This window comes from Rattus norvegicus, chromosome 9 (assembly GCF_036323735.1).
Source record: "Rattus norvegicus strain BN/NHsdMcwi chromosome 9, GRCr8, whole genome shotgun sequence".
NCBI classification, from domain to species: domain Eukaryota; kingdom Metazoa; phylum Chordata; class Mammalia; order Rodentia; family Muridae; genus Rattus; species Rattus norvegicus.
Window position 1 is genome coordinate 57,580,538 of NC_086027.1, and position 25,201 is coordinate 57,605,738.

The 25,201-nt window shown below is 41.6% G+C and overlaps 1 protein-coding gene and 1 non-coding gene across 2 annotated transcripts in view; both read left to right on the top strand.

Moving 5' to 3' along the window:
• The window catches only part of Nabp1 (nucleic acid binding protein 1), a 55,601-nt gene that overhangs the window by 10,212 nt on the left and 20,188 nt on the right, over window positions 1-25,201 (top strand). The window lies entirely within an intron of this gene.
• Trnaa-agc29 (transfer RNA alanine (anticodon AGC) 29) lies at window positions 21,233-21,313 on the top strand. Its single transcript has one exon. It is a non-coding gene; the product is annotated as a tRNA-Ala (tRNA).

Consider the following 25,201-nt stretch of genomic DNA (forward strand, 5'->3'; position numbering starts at 1 on the left):
GTGCTCTACCACTGAGCCAAATCCCCAACCCCAAGCTGTACTATACTTAAACAATGGAAAAATCATACACTCTGAAGGCTGAGGCAGAAGGATAACGGTGAATTTGAGTAGGCTTCCTTTTTGAAACTTGTATCAAAAAAGAAAAAGGGGAAAAAAAAGGAAGGAAGGAAAGAAGAAAAGAGATTAAAAAATACACAGAAATGTAAAAGAATGTTGGATTTCCCAGACAATACTGAATGAAAGAAGTTTGATCTGAGAGAGCACACATAGGATATTCATGTTTATAAGTACATAACAGGCTCAACTTGTCTACAGTGATTGTATTTATTACCCTGGTTACTTGGGGAGTTGTTACTACTACTGACTGGTAGGAGTCATGAAGAGCTCCTAGGTGCTGGAAGTCTTTTTACCTAGATCCAGGAGTTGATTGTATGGATGTGTATATGTAGAATCAGTTGAACTATGCACTAAAAACTGTTCACTTTCCCATATATATGTATATATATGTATATATGTATATATATGTGTGTGTGTATATATATATATAATGAAAGCTATATATATGATATATGTGTGAATGAGAAACCCTAGTCTGAATGAGAAAGATGGGGGAAAGACTTGAGATCCCAAAAATAGACTCAACAAGCTTTACTATCATGAATACATAGACACATATGCCACCTGAGGATTCTACAACATCAACAGTTAAGAAAGATGAAGAAATGATCAGAAATACCCTTAGGTGAAGATTCGTGACCAAATAATTCTCAAAAGATATGCTTAAATCTGAAAGAATTCAGGAAGGGAGTCCGGGAGGTCGTTGTAGTTCTATAGGCATTCTGGATAATAACTGATATACCTGCTAGGGGTAGGGTGGTAGGGCAATGATCCCTCCCATACCGTCCTTGATCACAACATATACTGTTCAAGGGTCTCCACTGCCTACAAGTGGTGGTTCTCTGAATAAGGAGGCCGACTAGATAGGGTGGAGCTGATGGGCCAAGGCCAAGGCCAAGGCCAAGGGGTAGGCACATAGCAATAGGAAAAGGGATTCAAGGATCTAGTCAAAATCTTGGAAATGTTTGCAAAATGTGTATTGAGACCAACAACTAGTGTATCCTCTCTTATAAAACTGAAATAACTAATTCCAATAGGAGGTGGAAAAATAGTGCCAGGAACTAATAACTGGTCCTTCCTCCCAGACTTAGATATTTCCAGTGACTTTCCCAGTTATCACAGGTGCTTTGTTTTCAAGGTTAACAGGAGGAAGACATAGGAGATTTGTAGGCAAAGGCGATGAGTTGATTTGCTCAGGAACTATTCAGTTCCTATTTAAATCTTCGTCTTTGATGAGTCATGCGCGAGTCACAGAGAAGCATTCGAATTGTGAAATAAATGCTGTGTTTGTCTTTCTGACAGGCTTACTTGGTCAAGCAGAGTTCTTATCCTACCTGGTCATCATGGTCCCTTCTTTGCTTGAGTATGCTGTACTGTATTGTATTTGATGTTAATGACTGCCTGTGAGACAGCAGGGTCAACTATTCTTCAAAGAGGAAACTAAAACCAGATCAGCTGAGCTCTTGCTTAACAGATTTAGCAACTCATCCTGTCATCCGCAGGGGTTTCGTAAATGGCTCTTGGAATGCTTGAATATGAGGACTAATCTGTATTTTATAAAAAAGCTCCTAGCCTGATCACCATGTATACCCAAGTTTAGAAACAGAAGGATTAAGTGACATTCCCAGGTCCAAAGGAAGCAACACACACACACACACACACACACACACACACACACACACACACACACGCATACGAGTTTCCCTTAGATAACCTTCCTTTGCTTCCTAGATGCTAGGGTTACAGGTTTTCTGCCACCAGACTTAACCTAGATTATTTATGTTTTAAAATGTATAATTCATGTTTTCAAAGTAAACAATTTTTCCAGCAAGCTTCAGCATACTCGTATAGGATAGCATAGCCTTCACAATGCTACCCTTATGGACTCTTGCCTTTCTGCTGCAAAATCACAGCTTTTTCTTTTTTTCTTTTTTCCAAGAACTTTTTGTTTGTTTGGTTTTGGTTTTGTGAGGCAAGGCCCCGCTATGTAGCTCTGGCTAGCCAAGAGTTTCTTATGTAGAGAAAGCTGACTAAATTTAACAAGATCCTCCTGTTTCAGACTCCTCTTCTGACCTTTTTGAGTTCACCAAATCTTCATAGCAATCGTGTTAATTTCCTTAAATTCTTGTCTTGTGTCTTTCTCCTTACCATTATTTATAGTCTTACTTATTTTTGAGACAGTCACTAGTACTATGGTTTGAATACGTTCCTAAGTCCACGTGTTAGAAAATTCATCTTCAGTATTAGCAGGTGGATTCTAGTGAGAGGTGAATAGGCCATGAAGAGTCAGCCCTATGAACAGACTCTTGACATTATTGTTGGAATGGATTATTAAATGAATCATCTTACAAAAGGTTAGGCTCAGCCCTCTTTCCTCTTCCTTTCTTTTTGCCTTTGTGCCATGACACATAACGAGAAAGCCTTCACTAGATGCCAGCCCTGGATTTTGGATTTGCTAACCTATACAGCCCTGAGCCAATCCAGTTCTGCTCATTACAAATTATGCAATCTATTTTGTTATAGCAGCATATAAGAACCATGACATTAAGCTTTGGATTCCAGTGTTTCCCTGAAGACAGCAGAATGTCAACAAAGCAAGTAATTAAACTGAGTAGGTGCTGACTGTGGATGAAGAGTATGCCAAGTTGTTCACACAGCAAGTCATTAAGCAAAGCGACTACCAAACTCAATAAAGCAGATTCGTCTTGGTTAAGCAGCCCCAGGATAATGCAAAGTTGATGACATTTATGCAAACTTTCAACCAGGGAAAAGGTTGGAGACAAAAGATAGCTGCAAACAACCTTTCAGACTTGAAGAACTAGAGACTTCAAATGGCCCTAGGTCAAACCTCTGTTTTTAAAGATACCCCAAAGATCTTTGGGGCCATGTGACCATTCATTAAAATAGATATGCTGATTATCTCTGAGTTTAATGATTCTAAATCTTTCTTTCTTTGTGTCCAAATAAAGATCCTCCCTAGGTCCCTTTCTCTGGAGAAACTGATTTCTTCGGCCAGTGAGATGGCTCACAGGGTAAGGGGCTTTTACCAACAAGGTTGATGGCCTGCGGTAGATACCCACACCTCACTTGTTAGGTGAGAACAGACTCGCGCAAGCTGTCTTCTGACTTCCAAACACATGTGTACAATGTGTACACACACACACACCTCAAATAAGATTTAATAAACACGAAACTGGCTTCTAAAGACATTATTTCTCTCATTTAAAGGATTAAGTGAAGTAGGCTCTGGAATCAGTGTCTTGTGTGTGACCCCTATTTCAACCATTTGTCCCTAACACTTCTCAACCACTTTCTTAGCCTGCCTGGGTTTTGTTATTGATAAAATGGAAACTTGTAGGCTGCCTTAGGACTGGCTACAAGGATTACATGCAGTAACATGTTTCAAGCTCCTGTTTATTACAAGAGCAATAAATTCTCAATAATGATTAACACAAAAAAACACCCATTGTCACAAAACACTTGCGATGTCTGAACAAAATCATCGTTGAACAAATCACTTATATAATCTGTGGAACATTAAAAAAATGAATTTGCCTTTTGAAAACTTTGAAGTGTTCTCTTTTTCCCACTATTGAATCAGCCTGAGATCATTTACCATAACAGTTGATAGTCCCATAAACTCAGGTAGTTTGTGACACAGGAATGTGGTCCCACTGTGTTACTTGGGGAACAGCTTGCAAGTTCCTGATAAACCTGGGCTATACAGAAAGATCCCAACTCAACATGCAAATAAGCAACAAAATCCTTAAGGAATTTATTACAGCATTTTAAAAATAGCAAACACCTTGATTCATTAAAAGACATGATGATGCATGATTAAGATAATAGGTTATATTTGCTTCTTTTTTTTTGTTGGTTTGTTGGTTTTGGTTTTGAAGCAAAGTCTCACTGTGTCCCTGCCTGGCCTGGACATCGTTATGTAGACCAGGCTCATCACAAACTCATAAAGAGCCGCCTGCCTCTGCCTTCCCAGTGCTGGGTCAAAGGTATGCACGCGGACCACCATGCCTGGGATTATTGGTTTCTTTTAAAATCAACTCTAAAAGATCTGTACATCTCGAGAGAAAATGGTTCTGTGGTAGAGCACTGGCCTAGCCTTTGTGAAGATACTGCAAATTAATTAAATAAATAAGAAAAATAAAATGTATAATTAGCCATTCAGCCAGTCCTGAGGATGTCCAGTGATGAGGAATAACAGGTAATTCCCTGCTTTCATGGCACTTGCAGTGGGTGGGAGAGACAGATAATAATCAAATGCTCAGTGAAATGGAGTTCATTAATAAGTAAGATAAAGGCTATAAAAAAATAAAGCATGCTCTTATACTAGAAGTGCTTGACCTCCCTATGATTCTCTGAGGAAGTTGTACTCAACCAAACAAGACTTAGGCAGTAACCAGAGCAAAGTTGGGGTCAGGGTTGGCTGGGGTGAGGGGAGAGTTGGTGGGGGTGGGTGTGGAGGGGTGGGAGGTGGGTGGGGAAAGGACACAGGGGACTAGGGTAGGGACTCGGGTAGAGTGAGTAGTCAAGCTGGGTGGTACAGCTGTAGCAGGGATATTTTCTGTCTTAATGAGGAAACAACACCAGAAAACAAGGACAGAAAGCAAGAGATTCTAGGTGGATTCTAGGAGCATTCCTTAAGGGGTGTGGCCAATGCCTGCAGGTCCTTACTGGCCTTGCTAAGGGACTTTCAGTCTTATGAATGGGAAGTACTTCATAGATTAAAGCAGATGCATAAATCAAGACGTGGCTGGCATTTTATAAAGACATTTTATTTACCTGAGCAAGGAACAGGTAAGAGACTGAAAACGCAGCAGGGAGATCAGCAGGTCACAACTGGAAAAGTATAGGGGAGAGGTCCTGTGAACTTGAACTGGAACCTCCATGGCAGAGATGGAGGGAAACGCATCCATGTCTGAGATCCTCACAAGCAGGCTAATCTTCTAGTACACCAGTCTTTCAGAGGTAGGGCTTGATGACGTGAAGATGTGGACGCCAAGGGACTCCCCAGTTTCTGACATAACAGAATATGAGTACCTCTTATTAAGATAGTGACTACTGTTAACTCTGCTGCATCTTACGTTATGGAATAAAAACATAAAAATGATAGAAAGGCATGATGGCTCTTTTGTCCAGAATACAGTTATGGCAAGTCCAATTCCAGCTCACTTTCTGAGCCAGAATGGGGTACGTGGCTGGAATCCAGTGTGGGGTACATGGCTGGAACCCTGGCTTTCCATGGGCTGAATCTGGAGGACTACATCTGAGTCTCTGCCTCAGGAAGAGAGCAAAGCTGTCAGACCAGATGCTTGACTGCAAACTTTCAAATCTTTTCCTCTTGGACTCACACAGGAGAATAATAAAATTGCAAACACGAAGGACAGGGGCAGTGGAACAGAAGACAACAGCAGTAAAATTGTAAATTAGACAAGCAGTGTCTGAATTAGGACATCCAGGAAGGCTGGGCCTAACCCTTCAAGTAACCGTAAGTGCTACAGTGCAGGGCTCATTGCGGACAGAATGCAAGCCCCTTAGCAGGCTGTACTTGAGGTCCCAAGAAAGAACAATTGCTATGATCTTAGAGACTAGGATCAACAGTAAGTTTGAAATTTGTTTATTGTGGCATCCTCCATTTTCCCTCCCTTCTCTTGACTTCCAGAGCATGGATAGGGTGACAGAAGGCTTGCATTTTCCCAACAGAAACCTGGACATATTCTCAGGGCAGTCTCATCAGCCTATGAGGAGAGGCACTAACTTTGGCCTAGTGTTGTGGTCTCTGTCACACCATCATGATGCAAACAAAAAACAGTTTCCTTTTTATACAAAGCACCAACTTATTTTTTAAGGCTAATATATTTTATTTATTTTTAATTTGTATTGGTTATTTTATTTATTTACATTTCAAATGTTATCCCCCTTCCTGGTTTCCCCTCTGAAAACCTCTCTGTCACCTTCTATCCCTTGCTTCTATGAGGGTGCTCACCCACCCACCCCCTCCTCCCTCACCACCTTAGCATTTCCCTAAGCCATCAGAGGACCAAGGGCCTCCCCTCCCACTGATGCCAGACAGTGCCGTCCTTTGCTATATATGCAGGTGGAGCCATGTGTATTCTTTAGTTGGTGGTTTAGTCCCTAGGAGCACTGGAGGGTGTGGTTGGCTGATATTGTTCTTCCTGTGGGGTTGCAAACCCCTTCAGCTCCTTCAGTTCTTCCCCTAACTCCTCCATTGGGTCCCCATTCTCAGTTCAATGGTTGGCTGCAAGCATTCTCATCTGTATTAGTAAGACTGGCAGAATCTCTCAGGAGACATCCATATCAGGCTCCTGTTAGCAAGCGCTTCTTGGCATCAGCAATAGTGGCTGGGTTTGGTGGCTGCATATGGGATGGATCCCCAGGTGGAGCAGTCTCTGGATGGCCTTTCCTTCAGTCTCTGCTCCACACTTTGTCTCTGTATTTCCTTTAGACAGGAGCAATTCTGGGTTACAATTTTGAGAAGAGTGAGTGATCCCATCCCTCAACCAGGGGCCTTGCCTAACCTCTGGATATGGTCACAATCCCAATTCTCAAAACAAAGGCAGGGATGCATTGAGGCTAGTGTCAGGAGGCAGGACATCTGAAAAAGGCTTACTAATGAATGGCAGAGACTGAAACACGACAGTAACCTGAAGGAAGCGAATTCTGCTCATAGAAAACTTGTGACATAAACTCTCTTGTCTTCAGAGAGACGGGGGAAGCTCAAAACAGTAACAGGGCTATCTATGAAAGAAACTTGGTGAGTTCAGAAGAGGCCTGGCCACTAAAATATGACATTAGAAATGAGAAATTTGGGGTTGGGGATTTGGCTCAGTGGTAGAGCGCTTGCCTAGCAAGCGCAAGGCCCTGGATTCGGTCCCCAGCTCTGAAAAAAAAAGAAAAGAAAAAAAAAAGGAAAAGAAAAAAAAAGAAAAGAAAAAAAAGAAAAGAAAAAAAGAAATGAGAAATTTAACATAGAGGCTAAAAGATAAAGTTAGAAAAAGCCCAAGGAAGTAAGCGAACAGACTACTGTAAGGATGTGGGAAAGGAAAGTAAGAAAATTAGAGGACCCTCAGGAAGCTCAATATCCAACAGCAGGATTATTAAAAGGAGAGAAGGTGCATAGGAGATGAAAAAAAATAATGAAAGTGTGTTGCAGACTCTGTTTGTAGAGGAATGGACTGATCAGCTGCTCCAAGGCTGTGAGAATAGATGCCCCTCATGGGAATGTGATGTTGAAACCCTCATTGCCCTATTCCTAGCACCTTAAGCCATGGTTGGCACACGGTAGACATTCCATATTTCTTTTCCTTTATACTACCAGAGATTGGACCTGGGGCCTTACCCACGCTAGGCAAACACCATACCATTAAATTATGCTCCGAGTCCTACGTAATCTGTATACCTATGTCAAAGAATAAATGGAAATTCTGTAGAAAGAAAGCACAAGATCCTAAGGGGAAACCCTTCACCTTAACATTTACAAAATCAAGAATCAGAAAGTCCCACATGTACTTAATAGCAGAAACGAACCTAGACTACAATAGAGGTGCTTTCGACATTCAAAGGTAAAAAAGCCTTATACTTCTCTACTGAAAAAGCACAAAGAATAAATGAAGCTATTTTTAGATACATAAGGTCTCCCAACAGTTAGCTCCTCTATGTTACTTTGAAGGCAGTTCCTAAGTGATGGGAAGTAAATGAGAAGGAGAAGGCAGAGAGCCAGACACCTTAGGACCAATTGTGGAGGAGCCCCTAAGCTTCCTATAATGGTTAACGTTGGAGAGCACTTGATCCAGATTAGAACCGGTCAGGTTTGTGGCAAAAGAAAGAATTATTTGGGTTCTTGATGCATTTGAATATATTCAAAAGAGGTCCATAAAATTAAAGGAAAGATTAAATTAGGAATAAACATAAGAAAACCTAGGTAAACCACAGAAACAATACCAAATAGGAAAGGAAAGCAATCCCCATTAGGTACTGAGATTAGCTGGCAACATCTGCCTGTTTCTATTCATGCTTGTAGCAGAAATGTTCTCCAGGCTTGGTCTGGCAGCATTGTCTTGAAACTAAAGCCAGGATGAATAGTCCCATACAATCCTCACAAGTCTGGACCTACTAATATTCTGTAGGAAAATGTCCAGGGAGGATTGTCAGGGCTTATAGTCTGAGGTCCTATTCACTCCTTCCTGCCCCCTTACCATGTATGATCTTGTCTCAGCTGTGGGGTGGCAGGCTATGAATGGTACCGATTCCTGGTTGAGATAGGTCAAATCCCTGGGGATCCTAAAAAGGACAGCAGGAGCATTCCCAGTCTCCCAGGAGATCAGGCCCCTCTCACATAGCTACAGACCCCCTCCCATCCCCTTCCCCGAGACACACACACACACACACACACACACACACACACACACACACACACACACACAAAACCCCCTGCAGAGAAATTTGAGAGAGATCAGTCATGTAGGGTAATGCCCCAAGCTGCTCCTCCAGGATGAGGTGAGGACATGAGGTCATGTAGGCTCAAGACACATCAGTCATATAGAAGCAGAGCCACGCCCCCAAATATGTAGATGAGGTGTTTTCGGTCAAACCAAAAGGAAGTGCCTGCTGCCAGACCCTGACCCACCCTGAAACTATTTAAGAATCCTATTCAGAAGGATAAAAGTGTGCACGAATTTTTCCATCGTCTGAGAGCTTCCGTCATAAGAGCTATAACACCGCTGCTTGGGGAAGAGCTCTGCTCTCCTGAAATCGCCTTCAGAAGCTCCCCTGCACCCCTTGCCATCTAGTCAGTACCCTGCTGGCTCAGCCCAGCCCCAGGATGAGGATGATGAAGACGACATCCTGCAGCAGTGGCAGTGGCAGGCAGAGCAGCACCAACAGTCAGCGAAGGCAACAAAAGCCGTTCCCAATCCCTGCCGGAGTTCTCTCCCCTTCACCTGAACCCCAGCACTTAGCCAGACCAGAGATCTCCATGGAAAGCCTCCAGCACTGAGGCCCACACCAGCTGCATGTGATCTTGCGTGATGTTAGAGTACAGAGGAGATGGAAGATTTGACAGGAGACAGCCTTGCAGTACTCATGGTGGGTTGGGGCTTTTCAGTGGCGAAGTCTGAGAGTCACTCATGATCCTGCAGGTAACCCCAATAAATTCACCATGCCGGACTTGGATAGATTCATTTCTTTCCTCCTGGTGGGGCTCTTTTGGATGAATATACATGTTTCTGTCTATCTATTCAAGAAAAATATAACAAATTGGCTTTGAAACAGAGGTATTACAGAAGCAACAGTGACCCTGGTGGGGCAATAGATGGCCTTTACTGAGTGATATGGGCTAACCAGGACTGAGTCACTTATTAGTGCAATGTCTCAGTCTGGGGAGTGCCCCAGCACGACTTACATACCCCTGTAATAAGGGATAGCATACCTTCTTGCTGTTTGACAGATAGTAAGGCACACAACAGAGATTGACTGCCCCAAAAGACTGTCAGAATGTGAAGTTTGAAGAAGGTTCCCCATAGAGCCACCTGACTCTGTGTTATGGGGTGGCCTGTCTCCTTCTTGGTGTCTACCACATGGAATATGGGTCACCCACAAATGGCTGCAAGACTGGAACTCGTGTCATAATCTCTGAAAGTAGCCAGCACGGAACAGAATTGCAAGGAAGTTACAGCCACATTTACATGACCTCTGCTCTGGATAGAGAGACATTCTACTGAGGCTCAGAGATCTGCCCAGAGGGATTTTGCTCTCCTAAGGGATGATTTCAACAGGACATGTGAGAAGCAGCCTCTAAATTTGCTTCTGGTTTGCCAGGAATCGTGGGTAAGAGGGGGATGGGGTGTTGAGAAGGAATTGGCTTGCCATTTCTTGCAGCTGGATAAGGGAGGGTTAGGCCAAGTAGATAAAAATGCTTGTCTAGGGCACTTGAGAACAAATGTGGCAAGATCTGTGTTGAGCACAGCACAGGGTGGGGGTGGGAAACTGACAGAAAGACAAGTGCTGTAACGTCAAGCCTGTGGAAGACAATAATATTTCACTAAGAGGGTGGACAGCAGAGAGGCTCTAGTGATGTCTACCGTCTACTGGGAAGCAAGGAGATCTGATGTGGTGGGAAGATCCCAGGTGATTTTCTAATAAGATTACCAAGGTTGCCTGTAGGTGAGGACTACACAGGGCAACTAAAAGTCCCAAGTTGAATCGTGGATTAGTTTCCTGCTAATGTCAAAAATTTTTGAGCTTTGGTGGATTCCGGGCCTGAGTGCCTTCTGGTGCCTTCATTTCCTGTTGTTCCAGAGAGTAGCAGGGCTGGTGAGTAGTAATAAGTAAATCTGAAGAGGTGCAGGTGAAGTTTAGGGGTAAGCGAGTATTCTGAAGCCCCAGAGTATACTATATATATATATTTCTTCTCTGTGGGAAATTATATGGGAAGTGGATACACTGCTGGGATACACCTTGAATACTACAATTAGTGGAGTTTGTCCAACAGTGTGAAATATAAAGGAAGTTAGCCTATAAATGTAGAGATTACTCACCCAGCCAAAGGCCTTTCAAGTGTGGCTTGGAGATTAACAAGGGGTTATAGAGAACTAAATATCCATACTGTTCTACATAACAATATGGACTAACTCTCTCTTTATAAATATATGCATTTGTGTATGTGTATGTATGTGTGTACACACATGTGTGGGTGAATATAGTAGTTTGAATAGGTATGGCCCCTATAGATCCATATGTTTGGATGCTTGGTCCATGAGGTATGGCATTATTAGGAGGTATGGCCTTGTTGGAGTAGGTGTGGCCTTGTTGGAGAAAGTGTGTCACTGTGGGGGCCCCACTTTGAGGTCTCCTATGCTCAAGCTATGCCATGTGTAGAAGACCATTTCCTTGCTGCCTGTGGATCAAGATGTGTAACTCCCAGCTCCTTACCAATAACATATCTGCCTGCGTGCTGCCATGCTTCCTGCCATGATGATAATGAACTGAACCTCTGAACCTGTAAGCCAGCCCCAATTAAATGTTTGCCTTTATAAAAGTTGCCTTGGTCATGGTGTCTCTTCACAGCAATAAAACCCTAAGACAGGGGTCAGGAACCAATGTCTTATACATTTTTTTCAGTTGCACTGTATTTTATATTTTGAAAAAAGGTTCCTTACAAAATCTGGAGGTTGGTGATTGACTAGACTGGTGGCCAGCAAGCCCCAGATGTCCTTCTGTCTCTGTCTTTTCAGTGCTGAGATTGCAGTCACAAGCCACTGGGCCTGGATTTCACATGGGTTGTAGGGACCTGAACTTGTTTTTTGTGACAACACAGTAAGCACTTAGAAGCACAGTAAGGCTGAATCATGTCTGCTGTGGCAAAATTATAAAAAATAAATGCTGTCTTTTATCCCCCACTAGGTTTTTCATCGCAGTGCCCCAAGATATCTGCTGGATATCTTGCCAGAAGCACATATTCCAATTCCATGGTGGCCCAGACTAGCCGCCCCACAGTCCCTTACACTTAAATCTGCATATGAAAGAACACACAGCACAATAACCTTTGATCCAATTGATAAGATATAATTGTCCACCTAAATATAGAAAGCCCATCACATCCATCCCTTAAGAACACTCATAACAACCTGTAAAGGTACAGCATGGAATCTTAATGTAGCTTCCATATTGTCCTGCCATGGCTTCTCTCCCTCCTCTCCTCTTCCGTTCCTGTCTCCTCCTCTTCCTTCAAACTTTTCTCCTGCCCATCCTTCTCGTCCAATGACAGGCCTCTTCTATCTTGTACCTGCCTCACCTGTGACATCATCCCACACATCTCAATAGCAACATTGCTCTTTTGACAGATCAGTTGGCACAAGTAAGATAATCTTTTATGCTGCATTGGATTTTGCTGATGATTTTCTTTGTTTTGATATCTCCCCAGCTAATGGATCCCAAGACAAATGATGCTTACTTGAAATGGATGGCTACCAGATCTCAGAGATCTCTACATCCTCTACAAAAAGATTTCATTATATAGTGTTCAACTCTGGGTGTCTTACAGATTTAGAAATGCTATAGGGTTATAGGTCCCACTTCTGCTCTACCACAGTGCTTGGCCACTCTGGGAGACAGGATGCAGGAGTTGATGGCACTTATTCTACACTCCCCAGGACACTGCTATAGGGGTGGGGAAGCACAATCTGAGGTGTGGGGCAGCCGGAGCTGGCTCAGGGTTCCCTGGGCCAAAAGGAGGCTGTGGGCTCTGGTTCTCAGGCTGTCGGACACCCAGGTGCTACTGGATGATGCAGAAGAGCAGAGAATGGAGTGGGGGCCCAAGGGCTGGATTTAGCCTAGGGTAGGGGGAAAAGGGGAGCGCTAGCTAGACCTAAGGGGAGAGTCTCTGCCTTGGTGGGTTTGAGCTTATCTTGGTGCAGCTGTGGCTGGGAGCACAGAGAGGCTTTCTACTGGAGATTAGACAGCGGACAGCTCTATAGGCAAAAGCCTTCTCCACCACGGCTCCCCTGGTGGATCCTGATGAAAAGAGGCAGTCCATGGTTTTATGACATTGTCATGGCGGAAAGTGGATAAGTAAAAGCACACCCCACTTCTCAGGGTGGGTCTGAGATTAAATACCTTTTTCAGGGAGGAGTGTCTGGGAAGGAAAGGTTATTGACTAAGCCCTCCAGGCCTTTAGGTACATCATTAAAATGGAGATCTGTCTTGAGCCTATGTGACCACAGGTCATATCCTCTATGCGTGGCAGGGCTTGGGGCATTACCCTTACATGACTAATGGCCAGAAATCTATGGATGGCTGCAACTAGTGACAGAGGCCTGATACCTGGGACCAAGTGAAGACCCTACTGTCCCTTCAGGGTCTCCGGGGTTTCAAGTCTTAGCCCAACTGAGAACCAAGCCACCTTTCACAGTCCCACAAAACGCATCACATCTAAAATACATACAAGCAGCTTCAAGGCGTGAGGGTAGAAAGTCAATCTGTGCAGGATTCAGGCACAAATGTAAAATTCCTGAGAACTTTATACAGCAGTCTACATCTGTAAATATGAAAACAAAACAAAATAACAAAATCAGACAGCAGTTTAGATGTTAAAGACAGAAGGCACCTGTGTGAGAAGGCACAGACACAACCAGAAGACAAGTTTACTGAATGAAAACCCCAGTGCTAGGAGGGGATTACCTTACTGAATTGTTGGCCATACCCCTCCCCTGAAATACCAGAATTAGATAGTCCCCATCACTGAAGATTCCACATGCTTTATCACAGAAAATGAAAATAAAAGCTAGGGTTAGGTGCAAGTTTCTTCCTTTTTAGGCAGCGTTCATGAAATGTGCTGTGTACATCCATTGTAGAATCATCACCAGTTACCTGCTTAGTTATATAGCCCACATGCCAGTCAAGATAGATCTGCTGATGCAATAGTGGTACAGCTGTTGCCATACAGCCAACTATGCTCTAATTTGATTGTAGGGCCTGCTTCATAGGAGAGTGGCTGAGGAAATCATCTGCCCCAGCAGGAGTATTTCTATTATTTGTTAAATAGGGTTACCACATAAAACTTGTACAGGATGGGGCCTTATACATTCAATGTAGCAGCATATTTGATCACACCGTGAACACCAAGATTGTATTATTTGTAGTTGTGGTGTGGCTCTGCCTGAACACACACCATTACTCTAAGAGCTCTCTGCTTGAATATTTTAAACAGGATTAAATAAAGTCAACCATAGATCAAGAGGCAGAGCAAGCAAACAGTGGACAGGAAATGAACATAGGATTATTAAGAAAACACATAGAGAGTGAGAAGGAGTCAGGAGGATGAATAGAGAGATATAGGAAGTAAAAGGGAGGAACATTCAGTTTTGTTGGAGACAATGTGAGAGAGGGGCATTCCTTTTGGGATGTCAGATGAGGAGGAAAGTCAGCTGGGAGCTTTCTCAGTCTCTCTAAGCCAGCAGGCTTTTACCCCAGCATCTGGCTCCTGAGTCTTCATTGGTAAAATCAAACAATTGAGATTTTGTTAAAGAAGACCACATGACCTTGTAGCAGGTACAGAGAAAGGTTATCACATCCCCCCAACACTCTAGCCCCTCATTGCCCCAACCCCATAGTAAATGTGATCAGTTGTGTGTGGGCTTAGGGTGGGGGCTTTTTAGTGATGCAGCCACCCACGACTCATTCACACTCCTAAAACCTCCCAAGTTCACTGGTTCACCAAGCTGTATTTAATAGAATTATTTCTTTGGTTTGTTTTTTTGTTGCCCTACCTAAGGTGACATGTTAGCTATGACAGTTATGGTATGACCACAGTGAGAAGGCCAGCAGAAAGATGGGAAGTGTTCGTAGTTCAGTGGAGAATGAGAAAGAATGACATGGTAAGAGAATTCCTAACGATGGAATACCTACAAAATAACAATCTGAATACACTAGTGAGATGAAGGGAAATATAAATCAGCTAAGAGCATGGTTGAGGGAATGAACATAATTGTGTCTGGGGAGTAGGGTTGTACTTGAGAGAGGTGCTTGAGGCAGTTGTTTTAAGGACATACTTTGTAGAAATATTTGATTGTTAAAAATGTGTGTTTAACTTTATTAAAAATAAAATGCAAATCACATCAGGCTCTGGAATGGCACCTTTTTGAGAAGACCCAACTCCTGAATCTGACTATTTGTGCAATGTTGAGTACAATGAAGATGATGACGTTAACTGTGCAAAGGGTGAGCAGATAATTGAATACACAATGTTCATAAAGGGTCAGCATCGTGCCTGGCCTCTTGAGGGGGGACTTTGCTTTGTTTCTTGCCAATCATCTTTATTTTATTTGTGTGGTTGTTCCCCGGGTTATCAAATTCCCACTATGTTTCTCATCACGACAATGTCCAGATATTACCACGAATTGTCTTTGATGGGAATTATTAGCACTCCCAAATATATTTTAAAAAATCCAAATATCTGGTCAAGTATCAAAAACAGAGATAGCATCCTCCTTTCTGTATGTAATGGTGAGTTCCTAGAACACATTAACAAACACATTTACAAGTGATCCATTTCTCATTCTGTGCTTTCTTGCCTGGGTTGTGAGTGTTTGTGCACGTGTGTGCTCGTGCGTGTACACACAGTGGGCAGTAATAGGATTTGACCTCCAGTTGTCCATCTGTCGCTCTAAGATGGGTCTTTGCACCACCTGAGTAGACTGGCAGTGAGTTGTTGTATTAAATTATTTAAATCCTGGCTAAGGGCTTCTACCCTGCCCTGATCATTGAGTTCCTGCATGAAAGACACACTCACAGCCTTTATGTTTTTATAAGTCCTAAACAGCAAATAGCTGGGCAGCTGCCTACCCCTCATACTGTTATCTACTTTCCTATCAATAACCTTGAGTTATTATTTACTGTTTACTATGTTTCATCTGAGCTTCTCTGAGCTCCAATTGGATAGCCCTCAGGACCATGCTCTCTCGACTCTTATCCCACAGTGGTTTCTTCCTCCTCCTCCTCTCCTCAACATTCTTTTCCTCCCTCTCCAAGCCCACAAAACCTAAAGCCCACCTATATTCTCTTCTATCTAGTTATTAGCTGTTGGCATCTTTATTTCCTAATCATAATTAACTGGGGGCAGGGTCACTTAGCTAGCTAGCATCTACCTGTGGACCCTTGTTTCTGGGGCAACTGGTTTTGGGGACCCAAATAAGCATTAGAATACAAGCAGCAACAGGCCAACCCACTACAGTGAGTGAGGAACAATTTCGTTGGGCTCAAATCAGGGACGTGAGGGTATAAAATAGACAACCTTTAAGTTTCTGTGAGCCTCAACTTTCCATGTGTTATTGAGGCATAGTACACTTCCAGCCTGTTTCACTAGCAGGATTTATCCCTTCTGTATTGGGAATGAGGATTCCACAAAGTGTCAACATGCACATGGTTGTGGTTGTTAAGTGTTGTTCTCTTGCATGTAATTTTCACTTCCTGTCCTACTCATAAGGAACAAGATACAAAATTGCTTTGAATTTTATTTTCATTTTTGCAATGACTTCGGCTCTTACCTAGCAAGAGACACAGAAGCTTATTATATAATTTCCAAGAAGTGGAGCAGTTATGAAACTCAGTGGGCTGAAAACTTCCTGAGGGAATAAGTTTTGACCGGACAAGACAGCCCATTACCAACAGTGCTGGTAATTCTCTAGATATAAACGCAATTGTGACCCTGTTGTGTTTCTGGTTATGGACTATATCCAGGGCTGGAGTGGGACATGCCAAAGATTTTCTTCCACTTCAGCTCCAGATAGTCCCTCAGCAAACCATATTCAGCCAGCCGTGAGGAACCACAGACATACCCTGTGGAAGCTCCAAAATCTGAAAACCATCTAACTGCTCACGAGTTTCAAGCTGGACAGAGATCAGAAAGCAGAGAGGTGATAGCCTCTTGCTTACGTCTGGCTAAGTGTGTGTGATTGACTGTGGTGTCCATTTTGCTCAAGCACTGTACTCTACAAGCCAACCTCACAGCATTTATGGTTTGAAACTTGAGACATAACTCTTCTGTGAAACATGACTCTTATTCAACGTTTAAACCAGCAACATGCAATCTCAATAAGTTTTTTTTTTTAAGGAAATCTCCAGGAAACCAGTTGGTCTTAGTATTAATTATATTTTAAAAGGTGCAATCCAAAGCAACTCTCATAAGTACCCTTAATCAATGCCTGAAGACTGTTTAATGCATTGATTACAAGTTCCCGATCCTTGAGCACGCTGCTACTTAATGAACCATTAAGTAAAGTTAATTATTATTAATAGGTGGCAGATTTGAAAATCCACCCTGACCTTCATTTCCCCATACATTTATAGGGGATTAAAAGTTGGAAGAATGACACTTACATCCCTAGTACTACAGGAAAGCTAGCTAAGTTCCTTTGGTGCACATGGCAACTGTGGTGTAGTGCTCTCTTCTCCATGTCATTCTGTCCCCAACTTCATGAAACAAGCACTTTCTTCCCAGCCTCATGAAAAGATATCCTATAAAGAATATAATAAAGTCAGTCAAAGGTTTGTAAAAGCTGGTCCAATTTGCTGTGTTCTCTTAGGCAAGGGACTTTGTTTTAGTAGTTCTTGGAACAAATGCAAGGGTACCATCAGAATTCACCCTGGTAGTCGGCATATAAAGGAAGGAATGGCCTCAGTGGTAGATCTGCAAAAGATTGAGATCTAAGAAAAGGATGTTGTGAAGCTCTTAGCAGAGTGTCTGGCACAGAGTAAATGCTCAGCAAAAGTTAAGTTTTATCTTCTTCAGGTTTAATTTGGGGGGAATAATTTATTTTTATTTTATGTGTTTTGCCTACCTGTATATCTATGCCAGGGTGTCAGTTCTTGGAGTTATGGAAAATTGTGAGTTGCCATGTAAGTGCTGGGAATTGAACCCAGGTCCTCTGGAAAAGCATTCAGTGCTCCTAACCACTGAGCCATCTCTTCAGCCCACTGTTAAGTTTTAATACTATGCATATTTTGCATGTGGGCCTCTGTCCATGTTGGCAGGTGCCTGGCAAGGCCAGATGCATCAGATCCCCTGGAACTGTAGTTACAGGAGGTTGTAAACCACCTGAGGGGGTGCTGGGAACTGAACTTCCCTCCTGAAGGAGAGTACTGTCTTGACTTCTTTCTTTCTTCCTTTCTTTCTTTCTCTCTTCCTTCCTTCCTTCCTTCCTTCCTTTCTTTCTTTCTTTCTTTCTTTCTTTCTTTCTTTCTTTTCTCTCTCCTTTCTTTCTTTTAATTTTTTTTTTTTGGTTCTTTTTTTCGGAGCTGGGGACCGAACCCAGGGTCTTGTGCTTCCTAGGTAAGCGCTCTACCACTGAGCCAAATCCCCAGCCCCACTTTTAATTTTTAAGCTATCACTTTAGCCCCTAGTTGTTTCCTTGCTGTAAGTTTATCATCATGGGTCCCCATGCTTAGCTCCCAGGGACAGTGACTGGGCTTTCATTGTTCAGTCTTGGGTACCTGCACAGTCTATGGCTTGGGGGAGTTGCTTGGAATGTATTCAGAGTCTATTAGCTTCAGCAGTGCAGTGACACGTAGACAATGTTCTCAGAATCACCAGGAACCTGTTGACCTTGCTCAGACAGGAAACATAAAGGATTCTGGGGCCAGTTAGTTGCTATAGTGCTGGGTGATATGAGGACTCTTCTGGCAGTGTTCACATCTTGGTCCACACAGCGCCAGCGATATTGGCTTGAACAAGCCCCGATTTGCTGGTTTTGCACTACAAGCCAAGCTCTAAGGAAGTGCAGAATTTTAGTTGGGGCAGGGTTCTGGTATAATGCGTGGAATGCATAATTTGGAAGTGGTTTTGGTCTGCTACATGAATGGTTCTCCTTTTAGAGAAACGAAAGATGTTAAAATATCTTTGTGACTACTCTTAATCAGTGAAAAATATTGTTAGGGAGAAAATAAAATATTGGTGAATGAAATTTGTCTGTAATATCAAAACATTGGAAATAACTCATGTTCATCAACAGAAGATTGATAGTAAATTACAGTCAATCAAAAAAGAATGAGGAAACCATGCATCGCCGTGGGAAGATTGTTTGGAATTATTGTAAGGGAAAAGAAGTAAAATGCAAATGGTTCAATGGCCTGAGGGGACCTACTACTACTATTCTGCTAGATGGGCATAGTTTTAACTGTTCTCTAAAGACTTATTGTTGTACTTTATAGACTAATGCATCTCTCAACCCTCATCTCCTTGCAGTAGATGCCTTAACACAGAGATGCACAACTGGCCAAGGTGCAGAAAACAAGAGAGTTGGAATGCTAGGCCCTAAATGGGACATTTTCATCACACCACCTTTTCCTAAGGCTCAAGGGTCATTGTGGAAGAAGGGTCAGAAAGACTCTATGGAAGACTAGGAACCAGTGTTTTCTGAACACAGAGAACACAGTTTTGACAGTGCAAGACCTGTGGAAATTCAAGTCAGACTGAAACCCAGCATGGAAAGGCAAGGTGGGCACAATGCTCCACCCCTATTAAAAGAACTATTGTCAACTGAAAACTTGAGAGAGAGAGAGAGAGAGAGAGAGAGAGAGAGAGAGAGAGAGAGAGAGAGAGGAAGTGTGTGTGTGGAGGGGGAGGGTCAAGTTAGGTTTAAGTGTTGCCTGTTGTGGGTTGCCCACACCCCAATGGAAGGCCACATCCAAGAACTTATGAGCAGAACAAATTGGGGGCTTGGTGGATTTAAAAAAGGAAAGTGTACACAAAATCAGGTGAGTAGGCAAGGGGGTATTAATCTGGAAAGTGTTTGAAGAGATGGTGAATATGATCAGACACACACACACACATATACATACATACATATATATATATACATATATATATATATATATATATATATATATATATATATATATATATATATATGTGAATGCTCAGGGAACGTTTAAAAACGAGGAGCAAAAAGTAGAGGAAAACACACACAAAAGTTTCCTTATGAGAGTGTAGTTCATTTCTGACATGGCACATGAGAAAATGGCAACTGTGGTGACTGAGGGGATGAATTCAGGTGGCCATAGAACAGGGACAGAAGAGAGAAGCTTAAACAAATTTTGGCAAGTCTTTAATTTTAGTTTCTAAACAGGCTACCCACTGTGGGTTATTACCTAGTGTAAGTTCCACCTTCCAAGGAGGGTTTGGATTTTGTGTCTTTCAGGATAACTGACAGAAATGCAGGGGATGAAATATGGCTGAGTTTGTAGTTCTGCTCAGTACTAGTTCCTTAGTAGCCGAGGGACACTTGCTCCCTTCTCCCATGGGAAGTGAGTAATACTTCCTGCCTTATAGATAGTGCTGTCCATGTGAATGGATGCCAGCTGCCTAATACAAAGGAAATGTTAAAAAAGAAAAGAACACTAGTTTTTTTCTCTGACTGTATAGTAATGTCCTCCTTTGCATGTACATATGAAAGCTGGGCCACAAGTCCATGCTGTCCACACACACGTCCATTTTATTGGAAAATTAATTCTAATAAATCTTAAGTTCAAATTTGAATTTGAGAAGCAAATTCTGTCTTGTTTCTGGGAATTCATTTTGTCCACATTTTGAATCTGTGAATCTTTATATATAAACTACAACCTGACATCAAAGTATTTATCCAAAGGCCTTTAATCTCAAATCTCGGGGAAGTAAAGGGAGCTTATAACGTGTACTATCAAAGACTAAAGAGCTGCAACTCAAAAGAAATCTTAGAGACAGTCTAGATTTCATTCGGTATTGGTGCTATGACTGTAACTCCTCTCCTTAGAATTGGTGACGTTTTAAATTCTTTAGGGGATTCCATGTAGTGACATAAGTATTGGCTTATGGAAGTGATACTACTTGAAATTAGCCCCTTTTGGAAAGCCCAAATTAGATTTTTAAAAAAAAATTTAAATTAGATTTTTATTATTGGGGAATATTCGAGCCCTTCTACAATTAAAAACAAAACAATTTGCTTCTTCACTGCAGAGACTATTAAAGTTAATTCTGGTCCACGTTAACCTGTATAAGCTAACTAATAATGTCATTAAAGAAGACATGGGAAGGTGGGTGGGTGGTGGTGCTGTACACCATTTTATTTTATGAGCTGTGGTGACTCATGTATTTATTGGATACTTTTTTATTTATATTTCAAATGTTATCCCTTTTTCCCCACCCAACCACCCACCATTTCCTGCCTCCCTGACCTGACATTCCCCTACACTGGGGGGTCCAGCAATGGCAGGACCAAGGGCTTCTCTTCCCATTCGTGGTGCCCAACAGGGCCACCCTTCACTACATACGCAGCTGGAGCCATGGCTCTGTCCATGTATACTCTTTGGATGGTGGTTTAATCCCTGGGAGCTCTGGTTGTTGGTATTGTTGTTCTTATGGGGTTGCAAAACCCTTCAGCTCCTTCAATCCTTTCTTTAACTCCTCCAATGGGAACCCCGTTCTCAGTTCAAAGGTTTGCTGCAAGCATTTGCCTCTGTATTTGTCATGCTCTGGCAAAGCCTCTCGGGAGACAGCTATAGCAGGGTCCTGTCAGCATACACTTCTTTGCATCATCAATAATGTCTAGGTTTCGGGGTTGGGGATTTAGCTCAGTGGTAGAGCGCTTGCCTAGCAAGCGCAAGGCCCTGGGTTCAATCCCCAGCTCCGAAAAAAAGAAAAGAAAAAAAATAATGTGTAGGTTTGGTGGTTGTATGTATATGGGCTGGATCCCCAGGTGGGGCAGGCTCTGGATGGCCATTCCTTCAGTCTCTGCTCCAAATTTTGTCTCCATATCTCCTCCTATGAATATTTGTGTTCCCCCTTGTAAGAAGGACTGAAGCATCTGGACTTTGGTGGTAGTGCTTCTTGAGCTTTATGTGGTCTGTGGATTGTATCTTGGGTAATTCGAGTTTTTGGGCTAATATCCACTTAGCAGTGAGCATGGGAGGTCTTTCCATATTCTGAGGTCTTCTTTGATTTCTTTCTTAAGAGACTTGAAGTTCTTGTTATACAGATCTTTCACTTGCTTGGTTAGAGTCACACTGAGGTATTTTATGTTATTTGGGACTATTATGAAGGGTGTCGTTTCCCTAATTTCTTTCTCAGCCTGTTTATCCGTTGAGTAGAGTTAATTTTATACCCAGTTACTTTGCTGAAGTTGTTTATCAGGCGTAGTAGTTCTCTGGTAGAACTTTTGGGGTCACTTAAGTATACTATCATATCCTCTGCAAATAGTGATATTTTGACTTCTTCCTTTCCAATTTTTATCTCTTTGACCTCCTTTTGTTGTCTTATTGCTCTGGCTAGGACTTTGAGTATTATATTGAATAAGTAGGGAGAGAGTGGGCAGCCTTGTCTAGTCCCTGATATTAGTGGGATTGCTTCAAGTTTCCCTCCCTTTAGTTTGATGTTGGCTACTGGTTTGCTGTATATGGCTTTTACTATGTTTAGGTATGGGCCTTGAATTCCTGATCTTTCCAAAACTTTTAACATGAAGGGGTGTTGAATTTTGTGAAATGCTTTCTCAGCATCTAATGAGATGATCATGTGGTTCTTATTTTTGAGTTTGTTTATATAACGGATTAGGTTGGTGGATTTCCGTATATTGAACCATTCCTGGATCCCTGGGATGAAGCCTACTGGACCATGATGGATGATTGTTTTGATGTGTTCTTGGATTCAGTTTGTGAGAATCTTACTGAGTATTTTGGCATCGATATTCCTAAGGGAAATTGGTCTGAACTTCTGATTCTTTGTTGGGTCTTTGTGTAGTTTAGATACAAGTGTATTTGTGGCTTCATACAAGGAATTGGGTAGTGTTCCTTTTGTCTCTATTTTGTGGAATCATTTGGAAAGTGTTGGTATTAGGTCTTCTATGAAGGTCTGATAGAATTTCTCCACTAAATCCACCTGGTTCTGGGCTTTTTTTTTTTTTTTTTTTTTTTTTTTTTTTTTTGTTGGGAGACTTTTAATGACTGCTTCTATTTCTTTAGGAGTTATGGGACTGTTTAGATGGTTTATCTGATCCTGATTTAACTTTGGTACCTTGTATCTGTTTTGAAAATTGTCCATTTCATCCAGATTTTCCAGTTTTGTGGAATATAGGCTTTTGTAGTAGGTTCTTATTTTTTTTTTTAAATTTCCTCAGTTTCTGTAGTTATGTCTCACTTTTCATTTCTCATTTTGTTAATTTGGATACTGTTTCTGTGCCCTCTGGTTAGTCTGGCTAAAGGTTTATCTATCTTGTTGATTTTCTCACAATAATGGTTTTGGCTCCTGGTTCTGTTGATTCTTTGTATAGTTCTTTTTGTTTCTTTTTGTTTGATTTCAGCCCTGTGTTTGATTTTTTTTTCCAGTCATCTACTCCTCTTGGGTGTATTTGCTTCTTTTTGTTCTAGAGCTTTTCAGGTGTGCTGTCAAACTGCTGATATATGCTCTCTCCAGTTTCTGGAGGCACTCAGAGCTATGAGATTTCCTCTTAGCGCTGCTCTCATTGGATCCCATGAGTTTGGTTATGTTATGCACTCATTTTAATTGAATTCTAAATAGCCTTTAATTTCTTTCTTTATTTCTTCCTTGACTAAGTATCATTGAGTAGAGAGAGCTTTGTTCAGCGTCCATGTGTATGTGGGAATTCTGTCATTTTTGTTGTTATTGAAGACCAGCCTTAGTCCATGGTGAACTGATGGGATGCGTGGGATTTTTTCAGTCTTCCTGTATTTGTTGAGGCCTGTTTTGTGACTGATTATATGGTCAATTTTGGAGAAGGTACCATGAGGTGCTAAGAAGAAGGTATATTCTTTTTTTTAGGTTGAAATTTTCTATAGATATCTGTTAAATTAATTTGGTTCATAACTTCTGTTAGTTTCTCTGTGTCTCTGTTTAGTTTCTGTTTCCATGATCTGTCCATTGATGAGAGTGGAGTGTTGAAGTCTCCCACTATTATTGTGTGAAGTGTAATGTGTGCTTTGAGCTTTAGTAAAGTTTCTTTTATGAATGTATTTGGATATTCAGGATTGAGAGTTCATCTTGGTGGATTTTCCTTTGATGATTATCTTTCCTCCCTTAACTTTTTTGAGAAGTTTGGTTGAATATCGATTTTACTCAATATTAGAATGTCTACTCCAGCTTGTTTCTCAGGACCATTTGCTTGGAAAAATTGTTTTCCAGCCTTTTGTTCTGAGGTAGTGTCTGTCTTTGTCACTGAACTGTGTTTCCTATATGCAGCAAAATGCTGGGTCCTGTTTACGTATCCAGTCTGTTAGTCTATGTCTTTTTATTGGGGGAATTGAGTCCATTCATGTTAAGAGATATTAAGGAATAGTGAGTGTTGTTTCCTGTTATTTTTGTTGTTAGAGATGAAATTATGTTTGTGTGGCTCTCTTCTTTTGGGTTTGTTGCAAGAAGATTACTTTCTTACTTTTTCTATGGTGTTTTCCCTCCTTGTACTGGAGTTTTCCAATATCCTATTATCTTTGTAGGACTGGATTTGTGGAAAGATATTGTGGAATAGCTTGGTTTCTCCATCTATGGTAATTGAGAGTTTTACTGGATATAGTATCCTGTGCTGGCATTTATGTTCATCTGTATGACACCTGCCCAGGATCTTCTGGCTTTCATAGTCTCTGGTGAGAAGTCTGGTGTAATTCTGAAAAGTCTGCCTTTATATGTTACTTGACCTTTTTTCCTTACTGCTTTTAATATTCTTTCTTTGTTTTATGCATTTGGTATTTTGACTATTATGTGACAGGAAGAATTTCTTTTCTGGTCCAATCTATTTGGAGTTCTGTAGGCTTCTTGTACGCCTATAGGTATCTCTTTTTTTAGGTTAGGGAAGTTTTCTTCTATGATTTTGTTGAAGATATTTACTGGTCCTTTGAGCTGGGAATCTTCACTCTCTTCTATACCTATTATCCTTAGGTTTGATCTTCTCATTGTGTCCTGGATTTCCTGGATGTTTTGGGTTAGGAGCTTTTTGTGTTTTATTTATTTATTTTTGATGGTTTTATCAATGTTTTCCATGGTATCTTCTGACCATGAGATTCTCTCTTCAATCTCTTGTATTCTGTTGGTGATGCTTGCATCTATGACTCCTGATCTCTTTCCTAGGTTTTCTATCTCCACAGTTGTCTCCCTTTGTGATTTATTTATTGTTTCTATTTTTATTTTTATATCCTGGATTGATTTTTTTTCAATTTATTCACCTATTTGGTTGTGTTTTCCTGTAATTTTTTAAGGGATTTTTGTGTTTCCTCTTTAAGGGTTTCCACTTGTTTACCTGTGTTATCCTGTATTTCTTTAAGGGAGTTATTTATCTCCTTCTTAAAGTCCTCAATTATCGTCACGAGACTTGATTTTAAATCGAAATCTTTCTTTTCTGGTGTGTTGGGATATCCAGTATTTGCTTTGGTGGGAGAACTGGGTTCTGATGATGCCAAGTAGTCTTGGTTTCTGTTGCTTAGGTTCCTGTCCTTGCCTCTCACTATCTGGTTGCCTCTGATGTTAGCTGGCTTTGCTGTCTCTGACAGTGGCTTGACTCTCCTGTGAGCCTGTGTGTCA